This window comes from Theropithecus gelada, chromosome 5 (genome assembly GCF_003255815.1).
Source record: "Theropithecus gelada isolate Dixy chromosome 5, Tgel_1.0, whole genome shotgun sequence".
In the NCBI taxonomy this organism is placed as follows: Eukaryota; Metazoa; Chordata; class Mammalia; order Primates; family Cercopithecidae; genus Theropithecus; species Theropithecus gelada.
This window is the reverse complement of record NC_037672.1, coordinates 63783623-63800486: the sequence shown is the minus strand read 5'-3', so window position 1 is coordinate 63800486 and position 16864 is coordinate 63783623. Positions and strand designations below refer to the sequence as shown.

General features: G+C 38.9%; 1 protein-coding gene across 1 annotated transcript in view; it reads left to right on the top strand.

Moving 5' to 3' along the window:
- Positions 1-16864, top strand: part of FRAS1 (Fraser extracellular matrix complex subunit 1) — a 464327-nt gene that overhangs the window by 133954 nt on the left and 313509 nt on the right. The window lies entirely within an intron of this gene.

The window sequence follows — 16864 nt, the reverse complement described above, 5'->3', positions numbered from 1 at the left end:
CTCACACGGTCAAACATGTGATATCAACTTAGAATTTCCAACACTGAGCTTAGCACATAATAGGTACTTGAATTCACTGAAATATAGATTCTGCTTACTGTGACTGAGCAAATAACAGTGGCTTACGTGCTAAGGTTGAATTCCCTGAGAAATAAGTTCCGGAATGGAAATTGATATAGAAGTGTTTTATTGGAGAGTGTTCTTGGGGAAAACACTATGACTATCAGGGAAGCAAAGTTGAGCAGAGAGAGAAGGTGCATTGTGACACAGTCACAACAGAGGCTTCAGCCAATCACATGGGAGCTCTGGAGTTGGGATGGTGACTCCTAGCTGGCCGTGCATCTAGGCAAAGGAGCCAGGGTTTTGCACCTCTTTATGGACTAGTCTCTGGATGCAGGCTGATCCAGGGAGAAATAATATTGTGGGACACAGACCGCTCCAGCCACAAGCAATTCCTCCCCCACAATCCTGGCAGCTGGGAGGAGGAGGAGTATTTCCATCCTGAAGGGGAAGATCTAAGTGGCCTACCATGATTAGAATGTGACTCCACAATTTTGGAGACCCAAGTTCCTTCTGTTTTGTAGATCCATACATCCCTCAAGGTTGTATGATCAACAAGGTTTGTCCCCACATTTGCATTGCAAGAGAAAGGGCAGAACGTGAACATATTTCTCTTCCTTCTATCATTCCTTCAAGTGCTTTCCACTTGGGCATGACCCAGAAGTTACACACACTATTTCCATTGACTTGGCCATTGGCTAAAATGCAGTCAGGTGAACACACCTGCAGCAAAAGAGGCTGGGACATCATTTCTTTATTGTCTGTCTCTATAAAACACAAGTGAAGGAAACAAAATTATAACAGTAGCTATTTGGGGTCTTTTTTCTTGTCTTATTTTCTACGTTTTCTGGAGTAAGCACATAGAGCTTTTGTAATCTGGACAAATATTAAAATGTATAAGACATATACTTGACTGCTAGGAGAATATGGACCCTTAAAGGGTGATTTTTTTTTTTTTTTTTTTTTTTTTACTGGATTCTGTATCAAATATGGAGACTACAGAGAAGAAGAAGTTGGTAGACAGTTGTCCAAAATGGCTTTAAATAATTTTTTAAATTCATTAACTCCGCAAACACTAACTGAGTGCTCTTCTTGGGCAGGAAAACATTTTTCTCTATTGCTTTTGTTCAGTTTTCACTGGTCATCACCTCTCTGACTTGCCAAGGTCAAAAGTTAGTCACCTACAAGTGGGGTGCTTTTTCAAGTTAGAAACACTTGTGTATAATTCTTGGGTCTCAAATGTGCACAGATAACTTTAATAGGTGGTAGGTTCATTATTTATGGTTGTCACTGAATTTAGCATGGAGCTGTAACTCAGGAATAAGGTCTGTGCATCTTCAGGAAAGTAGTTGGTTCTGGGGAATTTGATGGGAGGAGCTGACTTTTCTGCTGTGGCTCCTTTTGTAGACTGGATTGATGTAGCTGAAAACAGCAGAGGAGTAAGAGGGTAAAAATGTCTCCTTTCTTAAATCTTGCTCCATCTCCTAGCCAGTACACTTGTGTTCTATAACTTGTTTAGGCAAAGGTACTGGTACATTCTATCAGTCATAAATCTTCTTGCTTAACCCGATAGCATCTTGTTGGGTTAGGAATAATCTAAATTCTGTATCTGTCTTGAAGTTATCAACAAGCCTGTCATAAATTGTTTTGCCACATGCACGTTTAACACATAAATCAACTTTTGAAAAATGTTTAAGCAAACACAGAATTTGAGAGAATGGCATAATGAACCGCATGTAACCTTCATCTGGCTTCAAGAACTGTTAACATTTGCCAATCTTGCTTCATCTGCTTTTCCCATTTTTAATTTTTTAGCTGGAAATTTTTAAAGCAATTCCTTCATTATAGTTGAACATCCTACATACATCTTGATAAAAGCAGCACAGTTTGTGGGTACCTCTCAGATTTTCTTGAGACCTGCCTGTGAAAAGTGTTTTTGATTTTACAGCAGAAATTTCCCTCAAGCCAATAGGTTGCTTGTGCCAAGGCCAATTAATTTACTCATGCATAACTGAGAAAAACAGCCCTGTACTGTGTGCAAGTGAGTTGTGCAGCTTTACCTGGCTGTTGCTGGCTGTTTATTTTAATTTATCTCCATGCCCAGAACATTACTAGCCAGTCCTATCTTGACAACCTTGGATGAACTGAGGGGCCGTTGTCATGGAATTAGGGGACAAAAACCAGCCTTCTTTGCACAAAGGCTGTCCTCCCAGTTGTTATGATCTAGGACCATAGTCTGTGTTCCTGGAGATTAATGACTATGTCAAAGGTGCCTTTCCCCCCATCTCTAAAGCAGTCAATCAGGAGCCAGTTGGTAAACCTGCCTTTCTGGATGCTAAGTGTCAAGGTGCAGAAACAAGTGAGGTTTGGGGTATACCTGATGCCTATCTCAGACATACTGTGTAACTTCACCCTGGTCTATAAAATGTTTGTTTTAAAAACATTTTAATTGTGGCAAAATACATATAACATAAAATTTACTGTCTTTATTATTATTATTATCATTATTATTTTGAGATGGAGTCTTGCTCTGTCGCCAGGCTGGAGTACAATGGCGTGATCTCTGCTCTCTGCAACCTCTGCCTTCTGGGTTCAAGCAATTCTCCTGCCTCAGCCTCTCAAGTAGCTAAGACTACAGGTGCATGCCACCACACTCAGCTAATTTTTGTATTTTTAGTAGAGATGGGGTTTCACCATGTTGGCCAGGATGGTCTTGATCTCTTGACCTCGTGATCCGCCTGCCTCGGCCTCCCAAAGTGCTGGGATTACAGGCATGAGCCACCACACCTGGCCAGTTATTTTTAACTGTACAGGTCAGTAGTGTTAAGTGTATTCACATTGTTGTACAACCAATCCACAGAACTCTTCATCTTGCAAAATGGAAACTCTATGTCCATTAGATAACTCCCTGTTTCCTTCTTCCCCAATCCCCTGGCAACCCCCATTCTATTCTCGCTCTATGAATTTGACTACTTTGGGTATCTCATATAAGTGGAACCATACAGCATTTATCATTTTGTGACTGGCTTATTTCACTCAGCTTAATATCCTCAAGATTCATCCAATTTGGAGCATGTATCAGAACTCTCCTTCCTAAGCTGAGTGATATTCCATTGTATGTATTGACTACATTTTGTTTATCCATTCATCTGTTGACAGACACTTGGGTTACTTCCACCTTTGGGCTATTGTGAATAATGCTGCTATGAATGTGGGTGTGCATAAACTATTTTTTAGTGAAAACTTCTTTCCTTATTCTGGAATTTAGTGCTTCTTATACTTGGTGTCTTTCATTGGTTGAATCCTTTCCTAATCTGTTATTGTAGAACCTGTAATACTATGTCATTTCTCACAGATCCTGGGCTTTTTCTTTCCCTAACATCTGTGGCCACCACTTGGCACAGATGGGACATCGAATGTGCTTGGTAGATACTTATTAATGAATGAATGAATGAATGAACACAGTAAAATTAAATGGAAGGGAAACAAAAAGTTGTTCTTTCCCATGAAATGGTTTATAACTCAGACTTGTCTAGATTTGCCCCAGAATGCTTCTCTTGCAAATATCTGGCCCATGTTCTCACCTAAATTAACTTAGTATAGATGAATATAACTATTATTCTTTGCATTTTTGTTCAAGATGCACAAACACAACCCATATCTCTTTTGCTGCATTTCTTTCCATAGTTTGAACTTAGCTCAACATATATTCACTATAAATAATTAAATCAGTGCATAGATACATGCCTAAGGGAATGATTTCATGAATGAGCCAACTAAGAATATATTATTTGGTGAGTGATCTATTTCTTGGAAACCCTCACTGTTATAGATAATATGGATAATAGGGAAGGAGAGAGGAACGGGTCATAGTTTATTTTCTCATTCCACAAATATCTGCAGTTCTGGGCCCTGGGGGTTCAGCAGTAAACTGTTCTTACTCTTAGGCCCTTATCTTCCAGGGAGTGAAGCAGACATAAACAGAATGGTTTCCAGTTGTTTTTGGTGCCATGAAGCGAAATGGGAAGCTGTGATAGAGAATAATACGGGCCTACATTGGATAGAGCAGTCAGGGAAGACTTGGATGAGGAGGTGGAATCTTAAGAGTGAGAGGAGCTGGGTCAGGAGAAGAAGGGAGAGATTGTGTCAGAGAAAAGAAACCTTCATGGCCACAGGAGAGTATGTTCAAGGAGATGATAGAAGACCAGTATGACTAAGGACATGTAAGGGATGAGGCTGGAACAATGTCAGGGGCCTGGCAGAACTGATGAGAAATTTAAGTTTTTTAGTCAGTCCTCTCCTCTCTCCTCTCCTCTCCTCTCCTCGCCTCTCCTCTCTTCTTCTCTCCCTCTTTCTCTCTCTCCCTCTCTCTCTGACACACATACACACACTAGTTGTGTTTATGTTTATATTTTACCAAATGAAGTATGAAAATTCTGTCCATCCTGGTTTCTCCTCTCTTGGACTCTTAAGAAATTTGATTGATTTTGGAGAATACACACATAGGGAGAGGGGAACTATCTTAGAAGGGTCTATGCTTAAAATACAGCACACTAGGCTACCCCAAAGCTCTCTTTTTGTGCATAGAGGGTAGAAAGTCTGGGGTATATCTGGAAATATGCTCACATGTGCTGTGATTTGTTCAACCTATTCTGAATTGGAGAAGAGTAGACTATGTATTTCCCAAGTGCAATACAGTTCATTATGTAAGCATTGCAGCACCAAGCCAGGAGTGGACAGTTGCAGATTGTGTGGAGATGGATTGTCAAGTACATACTGTTTGTCTTATGATATCTGATTGAAACCTAGGTTCTGACCTAGCTCTTGGATCTTGTCTAATGGCTGATCTAAGAGAACTACTCTGTAGAATATTTGGATCCACTGTCATTCTGGCCCTACTCTTGAAATTGCAGAGTTAGCCCCAGAATCAGTCAAACCAGTCTTCCCAGAGGTATTGAAACAAATGCTGATCCAGTACTGTTCCAAACCCAGAGCCACCCGCTTGTCACCTGTGGGAAGGGACAAGAAATCAATTGGTTTGGGAGATTAGTGAGAAGGTGACACATGTAGGTTGCTTGCATCCAAATATTCTGAGTCTGCCTTCTCTGTGTGATTTTCCAAATATAAAATGTGATATTTCTTAGGAAATGATCATTAAAACAAATTCTTTACCCTTTCAATTCACAAAAAATGAACTTGAAGTTTACAAAAGACACATTTCTTTCTATTCTTATTAGAGGGAACATGGTATGTTTTAGGGTTCATTTTTCCCTAATATGGGATTTCAGCTCCAATATAATTCAGGAAGTACTTTTATGGTAATTATATTCTTTTGCTGGTTTTTCTCTTTTTCATCTTGGAGATGATTTTATTTTTTCATGCTATAAACCAAATGCTATTTAATGTTCTTATTAGGGAAGATCTATTAATATATCAGTGAACTGCAGCTCTACTTATACATCTATTATCAGAGTGAATTACTTGTTTGCTTAAGAATGAAGTTCTACTTCATTTAAGGCCATTTTTGTCTTTTAGCAAATGAATTCTATTTGAATTTTCATGAGTATGTTTTATTTCACACCAAAGACCTATTTTAGAAAATCAAAACATTGAAACTTTTTTAAGACAACAAAAAATGTATTATCTGCTTATAAACAGTGGAAGTAGAACCACAAATAATATATTTCCTAATTGCTTTTTCTTTTAGATATAGCAACAATTGATCATGTGTAATGGAGATATCAGCCAGTTTCTAGGGCAGATAATACATATTACTAAACAAGAGTGTATTTTTAAAAAGCTTTGAAAAGAACCACCTGCCAGACCAGATTGATTAAGCATCTAAATAACATGTTGAATTTAAAATATATTTGTGTAAGATACCTGTTTCATCCTTGAGAAACAATAATAAACTTTGTTGAGAAGGTTGAGATTTCTCCAGAGTTTACTTGAGATGTCAGGATAAGTAATTGCCTCGCTGCTACAAATTTGGAACTTAACATTTTGTTGGGCCTATTTTTGCTGCCTCTCCATAGATAATAAATTTCGTGAAGGATTTTTTCATTGGCAGAAGTTAGTTCCTTTTGTTTTCTCTGCAGAAAATAACTTGCTTTGCTCTGTGATAGGCAGGTATCCAAGTACTAATACTTTTCTTTTCAGTCTAGAATCAGGTAATGAAGGCCCATCATTCTCACTGACAGTGGGGATGACAGTCTTGCTAGTCACATATCCTCTAGTGCGACTCAAGGACAGGAACGGGGGCTGGAATTTTATCAGCAGGCTCAAGAGTCAGAGGGCAGGAGTGATGTGGACTGGAGTAGATGATTAACTCTTTGAAGACTCCTCTCATTTTATCATCTCCAAATTGACCAGAATCCTTAACAATGTTCTCTCATTTATCCCTTTGAATGATACAGACACAACCTATTTTGTTGATTCATACTTTCTTCTGCTTTTTCTGATGCAGTAGGCTAGATGTTTGCGGACGATAGCTTGTGGGCCAAATTTAGTCTATGATTGGTCAAATTCAGCCAAGAATGGATTTTACGTTTTTAAATGGTTTAAAAAATCAGAAAAGTATTTTGTGACACATGAAAATGATATGTCAGTACCCCTAAGTAAAGGTTTATTGGAACATAGCCATGCTGATTTATTTACATATTGTCTGTGGCTTTTTCTCTACAACGTTGACAAAGTTGAGTTTGCATAGTTGAGTAGTTACAACAGAGACCAAATGGCCCACAATGTCTAGGCTGAGACAAGTCCAGGCAGTTCTCAAAAATATGTTGTCTACTCTGAGTACAGCTACAATCTTGTTCTTACCTGTAGTGGCGATTTTTCTGTATTGTGGAAAAGGTACCAAATGGAGAAAATTTTAGCACATTTCTCATGTTCTGTGTAATCTAATTTCATTAATAGAACAATCAAAACAATAAAATATTACAGTCCGTTCAGACAGTAAATCTTCTAATCTGAAGGAGTGAGACTAGTACAGTCTTTGATTGTACCTACTCTCTCTAGCCATTTTATTTAGCAGCTCATCCCAAGAATATGGACATTTCTTATGAATGTTACTATGAAAATTTCAAGAATGCTAGTAGCATTTTTTCTTTTTCTTTCTTTTTAAATAAATTAACACATGTTTATTAAAAAAATACTACAGGCTGGGTGTGGTGGCTCACAACTGACTTTGGGAGGCCAAGGCGGGCAGATGGCTTGAGCTCAGGAGTTTGAGACCAGTCTGGGTGACATGGCAAAACCCTGTCTCTACAAAAAATACAAAAATTAGCCAGATGTGGTGGCATGCATCTGTAGTCCCAGCTACTTGGGAGGCTGAAGTGGGAGGATGGCTTGAGCCCGGGAGGCAGGGGTTGCCATGAGCGGAGATCACGCCACTGCACTCCAGCCTGGGCGACATAGCCAGACTCTCTCAAAATAATAATAATAGTAATAATAATAATGATATATAACCAGTTATGTTTTTTAACTCAGGAAATGGTAATATAGAATTTATTATAAAGGCTAAATATATCAAATTTCTTAAATGTTCTCCATTAGTATTTTAAGGTTTTTTCCTCCTCCGTAAAACATCTTTACTTATTATAAATACTGTATGTACATAAAGCTAACTTGATGGTAAACAACTTCTGGGCTGATTATTGATAGGTGAAGTAAAATTACCTGAGGGTTTTTTTTTTTTTTCATATGTATTAGAAACTTTAAAAAATTTGCATATGTTCTGTTGTTATTTATGCAGATCAGCTAAGTAAGATGCCATTTTCCGTGTTTATAAGAGCTGTTAGCTCAGAAATAAACCTGTTGGTATGCCTTAGAAGGGACCCTCATTCCCCAAATGCTGTTATTTTCTACAAATACCCAAGTATCCTTGCCAGGCTTCATTTCATTCTTCGCATTGTGTGGCTCACCATCCTCCCATTTTTAGATGGGGCTCTTATTAAACCACTCTGTGTGTGTTGAACAATGTGGTTCAGGGACACATTGTTCTACAGAGAGTTTTGCAGCAAACCTGCTTTGCTAATGAATACTTCCTCTTTCCTACATTTGACATGAGGCTTTGGGACAAGGTCACAACACCCCTGTAAGTCCCATATTGTGCGTCAGTCATGGGGCCAAAAATGGATAAAGACTGAACTAGTATATTTTGGATGAAGCCCAGGAAACAAATTATAGTGCTCACTCTGTCTTTAATGGAGTCATTCCTCAACTGTACTGGAAGTCTCAGGTTTATCCTCAGTGTGGCCAGATAGAACTTTCCCTGTTAACAGTGTGTGTGATTAGCCTCGTATAAGGTCTGGAAGAATATGGGTGAGCAGGGCAGAGCCGTGGAGCTCTGCCCTGGTTCCATCTGGACTATGTATTACCGGGCTCAAGGCGCTGGTTGATTCTGCTCAGCTCTGGAAGAGTTACGGAGTTATCAAGCCAGAACTTGGGAGGACTCCTGTGGAATCTACTGGAACACCACAGCAGGATTCACTAGGATTCGGGCACTGGTCAGGAAGTTTTAATGGTCCAGTTATTCAAAGTTGCTGGCTGCCCCCCTCTTCCCTTGCTGTCCACTGTGTGGTCTCCTGCTTAATTCATGCATGTGCATTTCATGTCACCGGTGAGCCCATGAACTTCCCCGGAAACTCATTGTCCTCTAATTCCGTAACAGCTAATCATTAGTGGGGCTTTGCACACAGCGACTTATCTGTAAATGTTGACTGCAGGGCAGAAAGAAAGGCTAAAAGTTCTCAGGAGAATGTTTGCCTATGCATGTATATGCTGGTAATGCTAATAAGTCCCAGCTAGACCTGGCAGTGAGTAAGTTCAGGGGCGTCAATTTAATTTTCTTGCTATTAGTAAAACAAACAGTAGGTGGGATGGGTGGTGAGCTTAAATATCTCTCGCCATTTAAACCATCCATCCCACCTGTGGGTTGTCTGCAGCCTGCTCTTTTGTTGCGGTGGGTCTCCTAATTTGCTTTTCAGTACCTTTCATCTTATCATTGTTCTTGAAGGCACAGCTCTGCAAACCACATAGAGGCCTTTCAACTTCCCCTGCATTTTGTTTTATTCAGCCAATTGACTAGTACTGTCAGCTAATTGGAGTGGAAATGTAAAATGAAAGCTGTATTATTCAGCTGCCAAGCCTCCTCACTTGGCAGGGAGTGGGTGATGCTGGTAATTGTACCAGAAGTGTAATTGCTCTGGGTTCTGCCTCTGGATTTAACAATGAACCCTGGGAGGGTCTTCCTCTGAGACACTTGATACCTGCTTCTTTTCAGTGGCTTCCTGGCAAACAGGCTGGAAGCAAATCGAATGAAGCATTTTTGTGTTGTTAGAGAATACAACCGTGTGTATTTTGCTGACTGCGGGAGTGGATTGCTTGGTCTGAGTACTGAGTCAGTATGTCATGCCCATCAGAACTGGCAGTTAATTTCCTCTTGGTTTGGAATGGGGATGGGATCCACATCCCTGGGGGTGAAGATGCTGAATTCACATGCCAGTTGTGGCCCATGGTGCCAGGGCGTTCTTGGGAAAAATAGCTGATGCAGAACAGAAGCCCATTTTGTAAACTAGTTATGAATGAGGAAAGGTTTACATGTCTGGAAAGAGTTGAGTAGCTTAATGGAAAAATAAGGAAAGTAAAATGTTGATGATTAGTTGATCATTAAAGTTGATCATCTTGGTGGTTTTGGCCCAGGCAGCTTTCTTTTCTTTCTACTTTAATTCATTAATCTAATGACGGTAGTGAACAACACTTTAGGGTAGATTACGTTGGCTTAGTACATGGGAACATATGGTATAGGTACTTCCATTCCTCTTCTCTGTTTTTTTTTTTTTTTGAAACGGAGTCTTGCTCTGTCTGAGCGACAGCGGCGCTGTCTGAGCCTGCGCAGACAGCGGTAATCTTTCCCATTTCACTTGCCAAACAGAGCTTCAGAATCCTCCTCAACATAGCACTTCAGATAACTATTTTCAGGGCTGGCATGTGTGATAAAACCTATTTATTACCTCTGACTTAGAAATTAGATTTCTATAATATTACATTTAATATTATATTTCTATAATATTTCTGCTTTGAACCCAAGAAATGGAAATAGAAGCAGCTAAGCAATTCTTATACTCTTCTTGCTTGCCAAGATGAAAGAGGTTGATTGAATAGTGTTGTGTAGTACAGTTTTGTTAATATATTATTATTATTATTTTATATCATGTGGCTTTATGGAAAGCTTCCTCAAACACTTCCAGTGGAGGTAATAGTGGCAGTCCAAGTCAATTAGATCTATTGATCAGTGGCTCAAACCTGGTGAGAGCTGTTCTTCCTGAAACCAGTATCCCTTTTCATTTGAAATTTCGTGGTCCTTGACACCAATCAGTCCTATGTTCAAATCCTGGCTTCACCAGTTGTGTGATAACTGTCCAGACATTCTTTATGTTCTTGTTTTATAAAACAGTAGCGGTAGGGCCAGGCGCAGTGGCTCAAGCCTGTAATCCCAGCACTTTGGGAGGCCGAGACGGGCGGATCACGAGGTCAGGAGATCGAGACCATCCTGGCTAACACGGTGAAACCCCGTCTCTACTAAAAAATACAAAAAACTAGCCGGGCGAGGTGGCTGGCGCCTGTAGTCCCAGCTACTCGGGAGGCTGAGCCAGGAGAATGGCGCAAACCCGGGAGGCGGAGCTTGCAGTGAGCTGAGATCTGGCCACTGCACTCCAGCCTGGGCAACAGAGCAAGACTCCGTCTCAAAAAAAAAAAAAAAAACAGTAGCGATAATAACTACTTCATAGTATTTTTATGAGGATTCAATGTCACATATAAATACACATGTATATGTATGTATGCAATACGTCTATGTATGTCATATGTATATTACACCAATAATATACATGTGTATATATGTGTATGTAATAATCGCTCAGTAAATAGTAGCTATGAGGATGTGTGTGGGCATATAACTTTTGTTTTTTGAGGCAGAGTTCCACTTTGTTCCCCAGACTGGAGTGCAGTAGTGCGATCACGGCTCACTGCAGCCTCGACTTCCCAGTCTCAAGCAATCCCCCCACCTCAGCTTCCCATGTAGCTGGGACTGCAGGTGCGTACCACCGCACCCAGCTAATTGTTTATTTTTTGTCGAGATAGTGTCTCACTATGTTGCCCAGGCTGGTCTCAAACTCCCGGGACCAAGTGATCCTCCTGCCTCAGCGTCCCAAAGTGCTGAGATTACAGGCATGAGCCACTGTGCCTGGCTGGCATACAACTTTTGTGATGACATTTTAAAATGTGGCTTGGGAGATTTTTGTGTTTGATTTTTAAAAAGCAGTGTCTCTGTGGAGATCATATTTTGAAAGGTACTCTTTCTAACTTGTTTGCACATTAGTAGTGGTCATATACTGAAATACACACAAAGGAAGAAATCCAGTGCATGATAAATTGCTTTACAAATTCCATGTGAGGGTGTACATTGATGACCTCTCTGAGAAACAGGTCATACAGGATGTGTCTGGAGCACAGGAAAGGTCTAAGGATGGATGTCTGAAAGCCTCTGTTCTACCCTGTGAGCGCTGAGCATGGTGCTAAGGAATCTCAGATGTGTTATCTGATACATCCCCATGACATTCCTCTAGGATTGATTTTGTTATTTTTGTTCTTTTTAAGAAAAAGAAAATGGAAGCTTAGTCAAGATACTTACCTTGCTTATGGTTCTGGAATTGTTAAGTTGGGGAACTACATTTGAACTCAGAGTTACCTGAGTTTGTAATCCATCTCAGGATTATGGACCACGTGGGCTAATCTCTAAATTTCATGGAGGAGGAACCTGAAGCCCAGGGAGGTGGTTTATCTGGTTTACCCAGCTTGGTAAAGGCAGAATCTGGGCCAGAATCCAGGTTCTGACTCCTGGTCCACGGCTCTTTTTCTATACTATGTTCCCTCTCTAATTATTTATTTTGCTTTGTTCCTTAATTGTTTCAGAAGTCTTGCTTCTTTAACTGTATTTCCGCATCAAGAGCAGATGTAAAGGACCAGGTTGTAGTCTTCTGTATCTGGGTTAGATTTTATTCGTCTATATCTTCCACGTTGCTTATCATGTGATAGATCCTCAGTAAATTCTTGATGCCTTGAATTCTTCAAGAATTTAGAGTCCAAAATTCTATTTTGAATGAGGCATAAATATATACAAATACACATATTGGGGTTTATTCTTTAAGACATTCAGTTCATACTTGATAATAATGGCTCTCCATGTTACTGGATCCACCGCTTTGCCTTTATCCAGTCTGACAATTTTTATCTTTTAACATGTTCCTGCATTATAATTATTGAGTAGGTTTATATGTACCTTACTATTTGCTTTCTATTTGTTACTCCTGTTCTGTATATTTCCCCCTTTCTTTTTGTCTTTGAATCAATCCATTATTTTTTAAATATTTCAGTTTATTATTCTTAGCTTGTTAGTTAAACACACTTTTACTATTCCTTTAGTGGTTACCCTGGATATTACAACATGTGTGAATCATTTTATTTACCTCTTCTCAGTCATTACTATAACCTTTGAATTCTCCGTTTTTTCATCTATCTCCTATCTTGTGTGTTTTTATGCGTTTTGTGTTTACACATATGTTAAATCGCAACAGATATTATTATTTTCGTTTTGTATAGTTATTACTTAGATCTACCTATATATTTACCCTATTATTCTAAATTTCTTCCTATATTACTGTGTTTCTATTTAGAGTCTTTTTGTTATTGCCTGGAGGACTTCCTTTCATATTGTTTTAGTTTGCGTCTGAAGGTGAAAAATTCTCACTGGTTTTATTAATTTAAAACATTTTTATTTCATTTTCATTCTTGAAAGGTGTTTGTGCTGGGTATAGAATTCTTAGTGATTGTTTTCATTCAGCAATTTAAAGATTTGTCTTCTGAGTTCCATCTTTTTTTTTTTTTTAATGTGTGTGGAGAAGTTACTATCAGTTTTGGCATTCTTATTTGAAAATAATTTCCTACCCCTCTGTGGCTTTAAAGAGTTTTCTCTTTGCTGTTCGTTTTTAGCAGTCTTATTCTGAAGTGCTTAGGTGTTGTTTTCTTTATTATTCTGATCGATATTCATAGCAATTCTTGAATTTATGGCTTGATATTTTTCTTCAGTTTTAGAAAATTCTTGACCATGTTTTAAAAAAATTTTGTTTCCACCCATTTCTGTAATTTTGTCTTTAGAACTCAATCACTCATTTGTTAAACTTTGTAATGTGTTCCGTGTGTCACTAATTCTGTTTTCTGTGTTTTTTATCCTTTTGTTTTTTTCTGCTTCAGTTTAGATATTTTGTATTGACTTATATTCTTGTTTTCTTTAGGTACAGCCAGTCTGCCATTAAGCATAATTAATTTTATTTGTTTGACTTTCCATGTTCTAGGATTTCCATTTAATTATGTTTGTAGATACTAGTTATCTGTGGAAATATTAGTAGTTATTGAACATGTTTCAAGATATGTATCTATTGTCTTTCATTATCTTTATTAATTTCTGAATAAAATAGAGTACAGTCTTTCCTTGACTAGTTAAGTCCCTGGATAATTCAGTGTATATTATTACATTATGATAAAGTGCTTTGGGTTTATGTGTAAAATAGAGTTAGGATATATAATCAGATTTTTCACTGACATGCATGTCTGGACATTTGAAAGTCATGTGAAAGTGGGACAATTTTTCTTGGTGCAGTTATGTCTTACTCCTATGACATCCAGCATTTAGGACCCCTGTTCATTAAATGCTAGAATCACCTCTAAACCAGCAGTCTTCAAAGCAAATTTTTAAATGCCTCTTGAGATGGTATAGCCTCATGTAGGAGACTTGGTTAATGTTACATCATGAAGCTGAGTCACTGGCAATGAAACCTTGAACTCAGGGCCTCTGCCAGGTTTAGAAACACATTTAGTAGGATGTGGCTTTAACCTAATTGAATGCGAGTGTTAGTACAACTGTCAACCATTTAGTGGATGGTCAGTTTAACTGGCCAAGGGGCTGGCTAGAAGAAGACTTAGGGATTGAGAACATGCAGCAGAGCTTCAAATGATATGACACAGCTGTGGCATGCCAGATCACAATAGCATTGGCCTGGCATTCAGTCAGAAGTAGAGAAACTCTTTTAGAGCAAAGGTCTTGACTGAGATATTAATCTAGAAGGCAAGATCTCAAACAGCATAGGTTGAAGATGGCCATTGCAGCAGCAAAGATTTTCAAGGGCAGTATGTTGAACTGAATGCTGTCATCCGTGTATCCAACTTTTCAGCAATGACATCACAAAATAGTTAGCAATTCTCTAAATTTGAGAATATTTGCCCATCTATCCATCCATCAACTCATTCAAAAACATTAAGTGCCTGCTATGGTTTAGTCACTACAAGAATACAAAGCTACCTATATATAAATAAATTGTCCCTACTCTTAGGAAGGGAGGGAGACAAGTCAAAAACTAATTATAAAATGAATGATAATGATCTAGTGGAGGAAGATGCCAAGAAAATAAATAATTTTAATATGAGAGATAACGGTATAGCTATAATTTAATTTCATGTGCAAACATTTTGAATGTTTACTTTTTTCTGCCCATTTGCCTTAGGAATATGAAATGAAGTCTCTGGGAGCTAAATTAATAGAGAAAGAAGGAAATTATAAGGCCGAGGTGGGTGGATCATGAGTTCAGGAGATTGAGACCATCCAGGCTAACACAGTGAAACCCCGTCTCTACTAAAAATACAAAAAGTTAGCCAGGTGTGCTGGCAGGCGCCTGTAGTCCCAGCTACTTGGGAGGCTGAGGCAGGAGAATGGCATGAACCTGGGAGGGGGAGCTTGCAGTGAGCTGAGATCACACCACTGCACTCCAGCCTTGGATGACAAAGCGAGACTCTGTCTCAAAAAAAAAAAAAAAAAAAAAAAAATTATAAGCTTAAGCTACTGTAAAGTCTCCCTAATATCTGGATTACTTAAAGTGGAAAGATGAGGCAGAGGTTTTACTCCTAGTGGAACTTCTGTGGTTAACATCTCTGGGAATTTATAATGGTTAATCTGTCACTGGGGTTCTCTTAGATCAGGCTCTCACTATTACAGGATTATGTTACAACAAGTGGAAAACTGGGTGTAAAAAATAGAACAGTTACAGAACTGAACCTGTATTTCTATTGCTTCAGAATTTGGAATGAAGAGGAGCACATTCTCTGGGTATTTTATTCTATATTTTGAAGATATCCTATTTTGTGTGTGTATGTGTGTGTACCACTCTAGAAGTACAGTTTCTATAGCACTCAGTAGTGGAATATGTACCAACATTTAAGCAATGGAAAAGTTATCTTCTTCTTATCTTGGAAACTGGAAATTCCAGCAGGGATTTTCTATAGGTCTAAATGCTACACCTACTCCCTCTGTCACAGAAAATACCATGATCAACAGGCTTAGATTGTGGCAAGTGACCAAGCTCATAGCTAACATTTATTGAGTACTTCCTAAGGACAAGTCACTGTGCTGATACAAGTACATTAGCTTATTTCATCTTTATTGTCACCTGATTGGGTCCAATCTTACTCTTAGTTTGCATATTAGGAAACAGAGACTCAGAAAAGCTAAGAGATTTGTGCAAGGTCCTAAAGCTAAGAAGTAAATGAACTTATTCTACCATGTTAGCATTGCTACCTGACTTAGTGTGGTGTGTAACCTATGTTCATAAACCAAGCCTGTGGGTATGGAGGTGGGTTTGGTGGGAAAACATAAGCCTTAAAATCAAATGGACACTGGCTGAAATATAGGCATTAATATCATCAGTTACAAGCTTTGGGATATCACTTAACCTCTCTGAACCTTGGTTTCCTTGTCTGTAAAATGGAGATGATAAAATCTATCTCAAAGGTTTTAGGAAGAAATAAAAATGTGAAAATGCCAAAGAATCTGGAAACCAGAAGGTGCCCTCTTTGTCCTTGTTTGTTTTTTTTTTCCTATGTAAAACAAAACTGAGAGGACTAAGCCTGGCTTTGTGGAAGCAGGTGGAGCTTTGAGACATGAGGTAGGGGAATATTTACTAAGTGAAGGAGGCAGAAAAGGCCAATCTGAGGAAGTGATATTTCAACTAAGACCCTGAGGATGTGTGGAAGTTAGATTAAGAAGGGTGGGAGTATGCTGTTGCAGGCATGCGAACGTACTGGGCAAGTAAGTCACTTAAGCATCACAGTCCCTTTATCTGTAAATGCAGGTAGCACTGCCCTAGTGTGTCCTGCCTGGGTAGTCTGTTAAAGTCAGAGAGTAGAAGTAAGAGAGATTTGAAATGATAAGATTGCTATACAATATAAGGCATTGTTATTGATATTATATGATAACAGCACAGAATTTAAAAAAAAAAAAAAGGTTGGGTTTGAATCCCAGATCTAGCCGCTCCTATTAATAGCTGAGCTCTGGACAACTCACTCTGCCTTTTCACACCTCATTCCTCATTTATAAAATCCGAGTCATGATGTCAGTTTCACAGGACGCTGTGAGAAGTGGTACCATCATGAGTATGTGGAGGACCTGGGAAGCACTTGGAGGTAGCTTGTCCCTTTCTTTCCATCTCCCTGCCTCCACCCTTGGTACTACACTGTTCTAAGACTTCTCTACCAAAGCATGATGCTAACTCACTATGCTGTTCAGGGTCTCTTGCACAAAGACATTTTTAAGCTATAATTAGCAGCAATCTTTTCATCTGTGATTCACGCTGTTGTTTCTGTATACAAGTTGATACTCTTAGAGCCATGCCTTCAGGTTTATCATTTTAAGACA